Genomic DNA, 13,165 nt, shown 5'->3' with positions numbered 1-13,165 from the left:
ATAGGCCCTGAGTGCATCTCGGTGAGGGGTGAGACCTCTCCAGGGACTGGGACATTGGCGGTGGCCATTGTTGTGGCCTGGTGTGGGCGTGCTGACACAGACACCATTGGAGTTCTCCCTGAGGCCTGCTAGCCCAGGGTCTGCCCCATCCGCTAGAGCACCAATTTAATCCAGCTCAGCCAGGGCAGGCAGCCCACCCTAAAGACGGGCCCCACCCAACAACAAGCCCTCAGGCAACTTGTGGGCCTACATAGATTGGTGACTGGATTCTCTGCAGCCTGGCAACTGAGCCGACTTGAGCAGGGCAGGGTGTGCACAAGGAGCGGGTGGAGAGTGTGGGGCGGTGGCAGAGTGTGTGGGGCTCCCGCCGTGGAGAGACTGGGTCCGCTTGGGGAGGTCGGGGCACGCACACCGGGCAGGACTGTGTTGACTGTGTGTGTGGACCTGTGGGCGGCAGGGCTTCTCAGCCGCAGAAGACTTGTACTTCTCAAAGACCCACATAGGAGGTTTGCTCCACCTTCCAAAACCTGAAACAATTGGGTGCTCCTGTGCCTGAGGCCAGCCCCACCCAGCTGCAATCCTCAGAGAGCTGACAAGAGACCTAATAGGCTAGAGGCTTACAACAATTGTAAGGCCCTGAGCCTAACAACCTGCCACACTGGGGGCCTACTCACTTAAAAGAAATACTGCAACACAAATGTGCTATTAGAACTTGCAGCCAACTGTGCTGAGGATCCCCACACCTGATAAAGAGACTGAAGGGCCCACAACAACTACAAGCAGCTGAGCATTACAACAGCTGGCCAGGAGCATAACTCAGCCTCCCTGGGCGCCTAGAGGGAGAGCAAACAGGCCACAGCAGAAGGATACACGTAGCGCACATAAGGGTCACCCCTGGAACATTGAGAACTGAGGGAAGCACACTGGAAGCCTCCTAAGCCATCACTTACATAAGGTCACCTATCCAAGAGCAGGAGACGTAGCTGACCTACCTAATACGTAGACACAAGCACAGGGAAAGAGGCAAAATGAAGAGGCAAAAGAATACATTCCAAGTAAGGGAACAGGACAAAACCCCAGAAAAGGAACTAAGTGAAACAGAAATGAGCAACCTACCCGAGGAGAGTTCAAACTAAGAGTGTTAAGGATGCTCACTGATCTGGGGAGAAGAATAGATGAACTCAGTGAGAATGTCAACAAAGAAATGGAAGATATAAAAAAGAACCAATCAGAAATGAAGAATACAATACTGGAAATGAAAAATTCATTAGAAGGACTTAAAAGCAGAGTAGATGATACAGAAGAACGGATCTGGGAGCTGGATGAAAGACTAGAAGAAATTACCCAAGCTGAACAGGTAAAAGAGAAAAGAATTAAAAAGACTGAGGACAGTCTAAGGGACCTCTGGGACAACATCAAGCACACTAACATCTGTGTTATAGGTGTCCCAGAAGGAGAAGAGCGAGACAAGGGGTCAGAGAATCTATTTCAAGAAATAATAGATGAAAACTTCCCTAACCTAAGGAAGGAAACAGACATCCAGGTACAGGAAGCACAGAGAGGCCCAAACAAGATAAACCCAAAGAGGCCCACACCAAGACACATCATAATCAAAATGTCCAGAATTAAAGATAAAGAGGGAATCCTAAAAGCCGCAAGAGAATGTCAAGTTACGTACAAAGGAAACCCCATAAGGCTATCAGCTGACTTCTCTGCAGAAACCTTACAGGCTAGAAGAGAGTGGCACGATATATTTAAAGTGCTAAAAGGAAAAAACTTACAGCCAAGAATACTCTATCCAGCAAGGTTATCATTCAAAATGGAAGGAGACATCAAAATTTTCCCAGATAAGCAAAATTAAAGGAGTTTGTCACCAAGAAACCAGTGCTACAAGAAATGTTAAAGGGACTGATTTAAGGGGAAAAGAAAAGACCACAAATAGGAAAAATTATCTATTTCCATGATTAGAACATAATGGATACAAATGCACAACAAAGAGGTTAGATATGATATCAAAAACATGAGGGAGGAGGGGAGTTAAAGAGTACAGCTTTCAGACAGAGGTCAAACTAAAGTGACCATCAATTCTGTATAGAAGAAGAAAGGAACAGAGAAGGACTACAAAAAACACTGAGAAAAAAAAAAAAGTTAAAAAATGGCAGTAAGTACATACTTATCAATAGCTACTTTAAACGTCAATGGACTAAATGCTCCAATTAATAGGCATAGGGTGGCTGACTGGATAAAAAAACAAGACCCATATATATGCTGCATACAAGAGACACACTTCAGACCTAAAGACACTCACAAACTGAAAGTGAAGGGATGGAAAAAGATACTCCACGCAAATGGCAATGAAAAGAAAGCTGGGGTAGCAGTACTCATATCAGACAAAATAGACTTTAAAACAAAAACTGTAAAAAGAGACAAAGAAGGGCATTACATAATGATCAAGGGAACAATCCAACAAGAGGATATAACACTTGTAAATATCTACGCACCCAATGTAGGTGCATCTAAATATATAAAGCAATTATTAACACACGTAAAAACAGAAATAGACAGTAACACAATAATAGTAGGGGACTTTAACACTCCACTTACACCAACGGATAGATCATCCAAACAGAAGATCAATAAGGAAACATTGGCCTTAAACGACATACTACAACAGATGAACCTAGTAGATATATACAGAGCATTCCATCCAAAAACCGAAGAATACACGTTCTTTTCAAAGGCACATGGAACATTCTCCAGGATTGATCACATATTAGGCCACAAAACAAGTCTCCATAAATTTAAGAAGATTGAAATAATACCAAGCATCTTTTCTGACCACAACGGTATGAAACTAGAAATCAACTATAGGAAGAAAATCAGAAAAGCCACAAATACGTGGAGATTAAACAAAATGCTACTGAACAACGACTGGGTCAACGAAGAAATCAAAGAAGAAATCAAAAAATACCTGGAGACAAATGAAAATGAAAATACGACCTGCCAGAATTTATGAGATACAGCAAAAGCAGTTCTAAGAGGGAAGTTTATAGCAATACAGGCCTATCTCAACCAACAAGAAAAATCTCAAATAAACAATCTAACAATGCACCTAAAGCAACTAGAAAAAGAAGAACAAACAAAGCCCAAAATCAGTAGAAGAAGGGAAATAATAAAAATCAGAGCAGAAATAAATGAAATAGAGACCAAAAAAACAATAGAAAAAATTAATAAAACCAAGATCTGGTTCTTTGAAAATATCAACAAAATTGACAAACCTTTAGCTCGACTCACCAAGAAAAAAAGAGAGAAGGCACAAATAAGTAAAATCAGAAATGAAAGAGGAGAGGTTACAACAGACACCTCAGAAATACAAAAGATTATAAGAGAATACTATGAAAAGCTATATACCAACCAATTCGACAATCTGGAAGAAATGGATAAATTCTTACAATCATACAACCTTCCAAAACTGGATCAAGAAGAAGTAGAGAATTTGAATAGACCAATCACCAGTAAGGAGATCAAAACAGTAATCACAAACCTCCCCAAAAATAAAAGTCCAGGACCAGACGGCTTCCCTGGGGAATTCTACCAAACATTCAAAGAAGACTTAATACATATCCTTCTCAAACTCTTCCAAAAAATTGAGGAGGGGGGGAAGCTCCCTAACTCATTCTATGAAGCTGACATTACCCTGATACCAAAACCAGACAAGGACAACACAAAAAAAGAAAATTACAGGCCAATATCACTGATGAACATCGATGCAAAAATCCTCAACAAAATACTAGCAAATCGCATACAACAATATGTTAAAAAGATTATACACCATGATCAAGTGGGATTTATTCCAGGGATGCAGGGATGGTTTAACATTCTCAAATCAATCAACGTAATACACCACATTAATAAAATGAAGAATAAAAATCACATGATCATCTCAATAGATGCAGAGAAAGCATTTGACAAGATACAGCATTCATTTATGATAAAAACTCTGAATAAAATGGGTATAGAAGGAAAGTACCTCAACATAATAAAGACCATATATGAGAAACCCACAGCTAATATCATCCTCAATGGTGAAAAACTGAAAGCCATCCCTCTAAGAACAGGAACCAGACAAGGATGCCCACTGTCACCACTCCTATTTAACATAGTACTGGAAGTCCTAGCCAGAGCAATCAGGCAAGAGAAAGAAATAAAAGGGCTCCAAATTGGAAAGGAAGAAGTGAAACTGTCACTATTTGCAGATGACATGATTTTATATATAGAAAACCCCAAAGAATCCACCAGAAAACTTTTAGAAGTAATAAACGAATATGGTAAAGTTGCAGGATACAAAATCAACATACAAAAATCAGTTGCATTTCTGTACACTAACAACGAAGTAGCAGAAAGAGAAATTAAGAATACCATCCCATTTACAATTGCAACAAAAAGAATAAAATACCTAGGAATAAACTTAACCAAAGAGGTAAAAGATCTGTACACCGAAAACTATAAAACATTGCTGAAAGAAATTGAAGAAGACACAAAGAAATGGAAAGATATTCCGTGCTCTTGGATTGGAAGAATTAACATAGTTAAGATGTCCATACTTCCTAAAGCCATCTATAGATTCAATGCAATCCCTATCAAAGTTCCAACAACATTTTTCACAGAAATAGAACAAAGAATCCTAAAATTTATATGGAACAACAAAAGACCCCGAATAGCTAAAGGAATCCTGAGAAAAAAGAACAAAGCTGGAGGTAGCACACTCCCTGATTTCAAAATATACTACAAAGCTGTAGTAACCAAAACAGCATGGTACTGGCACAAAAACAGACACACAGATCAATGGAATAGAATCGAAAGCCCAGAAATAAACCCACACATCTATGGACAGCTAATCTTTGACAAAGGAGCCAAGAACATACAATGGGGAAAAGAAAGTCTCTTCAACAAATGGTGTTGGGAAAACTGGATAGCCATATGCAAAAAAATGAAAGTAGACCCTTACCTTACACCATACACAAAAATTAACTCCAAATGGATTAAAGACTTGAATGTAAGACCTGAAACTGTGAAACTTCTAGAAGAAAACATAGGCAGTACGCTCTTCGACATCAGTCTTAGCAACATCTTCTCAAACACCACGTCGGACCGGGCAAGAGAAACAATAGGAAAAATAAACAAATGGGACTACATCAAACTAAAAATCTTCTGCACAGCAAAGGAAACCATCAACAAAACAAAAAGACAACCTAACAATTGGGAGAAGATATTTGCAAACCATACTTCTGATAAGGGCTTAATCTCCAAAATATATAAAGAACTCATGCATCTTACCAACAAAAAAACTACCAACCCAATTAAAAAATGGGCAAAGGACCTGAACAGACATTTCTCCAAAGAAGATATACAGATGGCCAACAGACACATGAAAACATGTTCAAAATCATTAACTATCAGGGAAATGCAAATCAAAACTACAATGAGATATCACCTGACGCCCGTCAGAATGGCTATAATTAACAAGACAGGAAACAACATGTGTTGGCGAGGATGTGGAGAGAAGGGAACTCTCATACACTGCTGGTGGGAGTGCAAACTGGTGCAGCCACTATGGAAAACAGTATGGAGATTCCTCAAAAAATCAAGGATAGAACTACCGTATGATCCAGCCATCCCACTGCTGGGTATTTATCCAAAGAACTTGAAAACACCAATTTGTAAAGGTACATGCACCCATGTGTTCATTGCAGCGTTATTCACAATAGCCAAGACTTGGAAGCAGCCTAAGTGCCCATCAAGGGACGAATGGATAAAGAAGGTGTGGTATATATACACAATGGAATACTACTCAGCCATAAGAAACGATGAAATCCAGCCATTTGTGACAACATGGATGGACATTGAGGGTATAATGCAAAGTGAAATAAGTCAGAGGGAGAAGGCCAAATACCGCATGATTTCCTTCATTAAGTAGTAGATAATAACAACAATAAACAAACACATAGGGACAGAGATTGGATTGGTGGTTACCAGAGGGGAAGGGGGGAGGGAGGAGGGTGAAAAGGATAATTTGGTACATGTGTGTGGTGATGGGTTGTAATTAGTATTTTGGTGGTGAACATGATGTAATCTATGCAGAAATAGAAGTACAATGATGTACACCTAAAATTTTTACAATGTTATAAACCAATGTTACTGCAATAAACAAAAAATTAAAAGAAAAAAACTATTAGAACTAATAAACAAATTCAGTAAAGTTGCAGGGTACAAAACCAATATACAAAAATTGGTTGCCTTTTATACACCAACAATGAATTATCAGAAGAAGAAATTAATAAAACAATACTATTAACAATTGAATCAAAAATAATAAAATAATTTAGAATAAATTTAACCAAGGAGGCTAAAGACCTGCACACTGAAAACTATAAGACATTGATAAAAAGAAACTGAAGAAGATACAAATAAATACAAAGATATTCTGTGTTCATTGATTGGGAGAAATAATATTGTTAAAATGTCCATACTACCTGAAGCAATAGACAGATTCAATGCAATCCCTATCAAAATTCCAATGGCAATTTTCATAGAAATAGAACAAACAATCCTGTATTACAATGCTGTAGTAATCAAAACAAGCTATATTACAATGGTATAGTAGTCAAAACAGTATGGTATTGGCATAAAAAAGTCATATGGATCAATGGAACAGAATAGAGAGCCCAGAAATAAATCCACCCATATATGGTCAATTAATTCATGACAAAGAAGGCAAGAATATACAATGGGGAAAGGACAGTCTCTTCAATAAAAGGTGCTGGGAAAACTGGAAAGCCACTTGAAAAAGAATGAAACTGGACCACTATTTTACACCATAAAAAAAATTAGCTCAAAATGAATTAAAGATTTGAATGTAAGACCATAAAATTCCTAGAAGATAATATAGGCAGTAAGCTTCTTGACATCAGTCTTAGTGATATTTTTTTGAATCTGACTCCAAAAGCAAAGGAAACAAAAGCAAAAATAAACAATTGGGACTACATCAAACCAAAAAGCTTCTGCACAGTGAAGGAAACCATCAACAAAACAAAAATGCAACCTACAAAATGGGAGAAGATATTTGCAAATCATATATCCAAATAAAGGTTTAATATCCAAAACATATAAAGAACTCATACAACTGAACAACAAAAAACCAAATAACCCAATTAAAAAATGGGCAGAGGATCTGAACAGACATTTTCCCAAAGAAGATATACCAATAGCCAATGTGCACATGAAAAGATGCTCAGCATCACTAACCATCAGGGAAATGCAAATCAAAATCACAATGAGATACCATCTCACACCTGTTAGAATAGCTATTATAAAAAAAAGACAATAAATAACAAGTGTTGGAAAGATGCAGAAAAAAGGGAACCTTCATGAACTCTTGGTAGGAATGTAAATTGGTGTAACCACTATGGAAAACAGTATGGAGGTTCCTCAAAAAATTAAAAATAGAACTACCATATGACCCAGCAATTCCACTTCTGGGTATTTATCCAAAGAAAATGAAAACATTAACTGGAGAAAATATCTACACCCTCTTGTTCATTGCAGCATCATTTACAACAGCCAAGATATGGAAACAAACTAAGTGTCCATTGATGGATAAATGGATAAAGAAGTTGTAGTATGTATATATATATATAATGGAATACTATTCAGTCATAAAAAAATGAAATCTTGCCATTTGCAATAACATGGATGGACTTTGAGGGTATTATGGTAAGTGAAATAAGCTAGACAGAGAAAGACAAATACCCTATGATTTCACTTATATGTGGAATCTAAAAAACAAAACAAGCAAACAAAACAAAACAAAACCAGACTCATAGATACAGAGAACACATCAGTGGTTGCCAGAGGGAAAGGGGTTTAGGGGTGGGAGATATGGGTGCAAGGGATCAAGAGGTACATACTTCCAGTCATAAAATAAAGAAGTCATGGGGATGTAATATACAGCATGGGGACTATAATTAATAATATCATATTAACTTTGTAACAGATGGTAACTAGATTTATTGTGGTGATCATTGCACAATGCATACAAATGTCAAATCTTGATGTTATATACCTAAAACGAAGATAATGTATGTCAATGATACTCAATTAAAAAAAAAAGAGCATAGTGTGGGCATATTTTGGAGATTTCACATAGAACACTGGACACATGACTAGAGTTTAGAAGAGCAGTTTTACCTGAAGGTAAAGATTTGGGAGTGGACACTGTATAGTTAGTGTCTAATTCCATGAGTCTGGATGTGATAGAGACAACGTTCAAAGTCAGACAGATGAGGAAGGACAGCAGGAGAGATGAGAGGAAGGAGAGCCTGACATCCTGGAAACCCAGATGAAGAAAATGCTTCAAGGAGGGGAGGTGACCAAGCATCCAAGTCTGCTATTAGAGCAGGTGGGGACAGAGAAAAGCCATTGGTTTCACATACTGCAGTTATTGGGGGCTGTGGTAAAAGCAGTCCCTGGGCAGTGGTGATGCAAAGCCCTTTCAAATGGTTTAAGAGAAAATGGCAAAAAGAAATTGGAATAAACATATATGCAAAAACCTTCAATAAAATATTAGCAAATCAAGGAGGAGTTTGGAAGATAGTGGCATAGAAGGACTCTGAACTCACCCCCTCACATAGGCACAACAAATCTACAACTACCTGTGGAACAATTTCTTCTGAGAGAGAGCTGGAAACTGGATAAAAAGAACCCCACAACAAAGCAAAACACTGACAGGAGCAGAAGAGGCAGAAATACCCCTCTGCTGAGGGAAAAACACCACATCCTAGCTGCGGTGCTTCAAGGCCAGGAGCAATTTCAAAGGTACGAAGCTTTTCCTGGAGGAGCAGAGGGATCTCAGCTGGGGATCTATGCCACAATAGGCGCTCCAGCCCTTGGATTCAGCACAACCAAAATGAGATCCCACACTTGGCTTTGCTGGCAGTGAAAACCAATGGGAAATACCCCCAGAAAAACTATTAAACTTCAGAGAAAGAAAAGCCTGCTCTTAAAGGACCCATGCACAGATTCACCCATTCCAGGAACCAGCACAAAAACACCAGAAAGAAAAGTGCACAGTCCATTGGTAAAAGAGATTCACCTACTAAGCTTGGAATGCATCTCAGAGAGGCAGGAGGTGGCTGGTCCCACCCTCCTCAGGGACTTGGAAACTGGCAGAGGCCATTATTGTGACCTATTTCAGTTCTGCTGACACAGACCATTGGATTCCTTCCTCTAGCCATTAGCACAGGGGTTTTCCCCGCCCATGAGAACACCCAAAGTAACCGAGTTCAGCCAAGGCAGGCAGCCCCAGGGACCGGCCCTGCCCACAAGCAAGCCCACATTGAACTTGTGGGCCCACATAGGCAGGGCAAGTGGGTCTACTTAAGCCAGGCATGCACGCATGCAGGCCTGCGTTGGCAGGGAATGTGGCCTGTGGGCAGTGGGGTGTGTCAGCCGCAGCCAACTTGTGCCACTGGCCACCTCAAACAGCCACACAGGGGATCTGCTCCACCTGCCAACACCTGAAACAATTGTGTGCTGCCACATCTGGGGCCCTCTCCACCCATCCATGATCCTGAGAGAGCTGACAACATCTGCATGCTGCAGAGAGCCTCACCAAAGGCCTGCAGCAATTGTGAACCCCTGAGCCTAGCAACCAGCCACACAGGGGGCCTGACTCACTACACAGAAAAACAGTAGCTGTGTGCTATGAGACCCTGCAGCCAGCCATGATGGGGCATGCTCCACCCAATAAAGTGACAAAAGTGAACATGGCAGCTGTACGTGGCTAGCCTTAGAACCAGCCAGCCTGGGAGCCAGCCTATGTACCTGCAGCCAGCCAGTGTACCTGCAGCAATAGCAACTCCATCACAACAGAAGGGCACATGCAGCCCACACAGGGGACACTCACGCAGCATTTGGCATGAGTGACAAGAGGGGAGCACATTGCTGGGCCTCATGAGGCATCTCTTACATAATGCCACATTTCCAAGATCGGGAGACATAGCTGATCTATCTAATACTTAGATATAAGCACAGAAAAGTAGGCAAAATGAGGAGACAAAGGAATATTTTCCAAATAAGGGAAAAGGACAAATCCTCAGAAAAAGAACTAAGCAAAAGAGAGATAAACAATTTACCTGATAAAGAGTACAAACTAATAGTCATAAGGATGCTCACCGATCTTGGGAAAAGAATAAATGAGCACAGTGAGAACTTGAGCAAAGAATTGGAAAATATAAAAAAGAACTAATCAGAACTGAAGAATACAATAATGGAAATGAAAAATTCACTAGAAGGAATCAACAGCAGAGTAGATGACACAGAAGAACGAATCAGCAATACAGATGACAGAGTAGAGGAAATCATCCAAGCTGAAGAGAAAAAAGAAAAGAGAATTTAAAAGAACAAGGAGAGTCTAACAGACCTCTGGGACAACATCAGGCATATTAACATCCATATTATAGGTGTTCCAGATGGAGAAGAGAGAGACAAAGGGGCAGAGAATTTATTTGAAGAAATAATGACTGAAAACTTCCCCAACATGGGGAAGGAAACAGACATCCAGGTAGAGAAGACACAGAGAGCACCAAACAAGAAGAACCCAAAGAGGCCCACACCAAGACACGTTATAATTAAAATGTCAAGAATTAAGGATAAAGAGAGAATCCTATAAGCTGCAAGAGAAAAGCAAAGAGCTACATACAAAAGAAATCCCATAAGGCTATCGGTTGACTTCTCAGTAGAAACCTTACAGGCTAGAAAGGAGTGGCACGATATATTGAAAGTGCTGAAAGGAATAAATCTACAGCCAAGAATACTCTACTGAGCAAGGTTACCATTCAGAATGGAAGGAGAGATAAAGAGTTTTCCAGACAAGCAGAAACTAAAGGAGTTCATCACCACTAAACCAGCCTTAAAGGAAATGTTAAAGGGACTTATTTAAGAGTAAAAGAAAAGTCCATAAATAGGGATAAGAATATTATCAAAGAAAAAATGTTACTGGTAAAGGCAAATTTACAGTAAAGGTAGTGGATCAGCCACCTATAAAGCTAACATGAAGGTCAAAAGACGAAAGTACTAAAATTATATATTTCCATGATAAGAGGTTAAAGGAAACACAAAAATAAGAGAGGTAAATTATGATATAAAAAATATAAGATGTGGGGGAGAGGGGTAAAATTGTAGGACTTTCAGTAAGATGTCAAACTTAAGAGACCATCAACTTAATATAGATTGCTATTTATATAAGTTATTATATATGAACCTCAAGGTAATCATGAACCAAAAACCTATAATAAATACACAAAAAATAAAGATAAAGAAACTCAAACGTAACACTAAAGAAAGCCATCAAATCACAATGGAAGTGAGCAAGAGAAGAAGAAAGGAACAGAAAAGAACTACAAAAACATCCAGAAAAAAAGTAACAAAATGGCAGTAAGTATACACTGATCAATAGCTACTTTAAATGTCAATGAACTAAATGCTCCAAGCAAAAGGCATAGAGTGGCTGATTGGATAAAAAATACAAGACCCATAAATATGCTGCATACAAGAGACACACTTCAGACCTAAAGATACTCATAAAATGAAAGTGAAGGGATGAAAAAAGATACTCCATAAAAATGGAAACAAAAAGAAAACTGGGGTAGCAATCAGACAAAATAGACTTTTAAAGCAAAAACTGTAATAAGAGACAAAGGGCATTACCTAATGATAAAGGGAACAATCCAACAAGAGGATATAACATTTGTAAATATCTATGCACCCAACATAGGAGCACCTAAATACATAAAGCAATTACTAACAGACAGAAAGATGAAATTATCAGTAACAGAATTATAGTAGGGAACTTTAACACTCCACTTACATCAATGGATAGATCACCTAAACAAAAAATCAATAAGGCAATATTGGTCTTAAATGACACGTTAGACCAAATGGACTTAGTAGACATATATAGAATATTCCACCCAAAAATTGCAGAATACACATTCTTTTCAAATGCAGATGGAACATTCTCAAAGATAGATCACATATTAGGCCACAAAACAAGTCTTAATAAATTTAAGAAGATTGAAATAATACCAAGCTTCTTTTATGACCACAACATTACAAAACCAGAAATCAACCACAAGAAGAAAACTGGAAAAGCCACAAATATGTGGAAATTAAACAAAATGCTACTGAACAACTATTGTGTCAATGAAAAAATCAAAGGAAAAATCAAAAAATACCTACAGACAAATGAAAACGAAAACATGACATAAAATGTATGCGATACATCAAAAGCAGTACTAAGAGGGAAGTTTATGGCAATACAGGCTACCTCAAGAAACTGGAAAAATCTCAAATAAACGATCTAACAATATACCTAAAGAAATTAGAAAAAGAAGAACAAACAAAGCCCAAAATCAGTAGAAGGAAGGAAATAATAAAAATCAGAGCAGAAATAAATGAAATAGAGACAAAAAATAGAAAAATCAATGAAACTAAGAGCTGGTTCTTTGAAAAGATAAACAAAATTGACAAACCTTTAGCTAGACTCACCAAGAATTAAAGAGAAAAGGCTTAAACAAATAAAATCAGAAACAAAAGAGGAGAAATTACAATGGACACCACAGAAATAAAAAGGATCATGAAAGAATACTATGAAAAGCTATATGCCCACAAATTGGATAATCTAAAAGAAATGGATAAATTCTTAGAATCATACAAACTTCCGGGGCCGACCCGGTGGCACAAGCAGTTAACCATTCGCGCTCCGCTACGGCAGCCCGGGGTTCGCCGGTTCGGATACCAGGCGCACAGCGACACACCGCTTGTCAGGCCATGCTGTGGCGGCGTCCCATATAAAGTGGAGGAAGATGGGCACGAATGTTAGCCCAGGGCCAGTCTTCCTCAGCAAAAAGAGGAGGATTGGCAGATGTTAGCACAGGGCCGATCTTCCTCGCCAAGGAAAAAAAAAAAAAAAAGAATCATACATACTTCCAAAACTGAACCAAGAAGAAATACAGAATCCAAATAGATCAATCACTAGTAAAGAGATCAATACACTAATCAAAAACCTCCCAAAAAACAAAAGTTCAGGACCAGACGGCTTCCTCAG

Source organism: Diceros bicornis, chromosome 33 (genome assembly GCF_020826845.1).
Source record: "Diceros bicornis minor isolate mBicDic1 chromosome 33, mDicBic1.mat.cur, whole genome shotgun sequence".
NCBI lineage: Eukaryota > Metazoa > Chordata > Mammalia > Perissodactyla > Rhinocerotidae > Diceros > Diceros bicornis.
The sequence above is the reverse complement of the archived record's forward strand: the minus strand, read 5'-3'. Positions refer to the sequence as shown.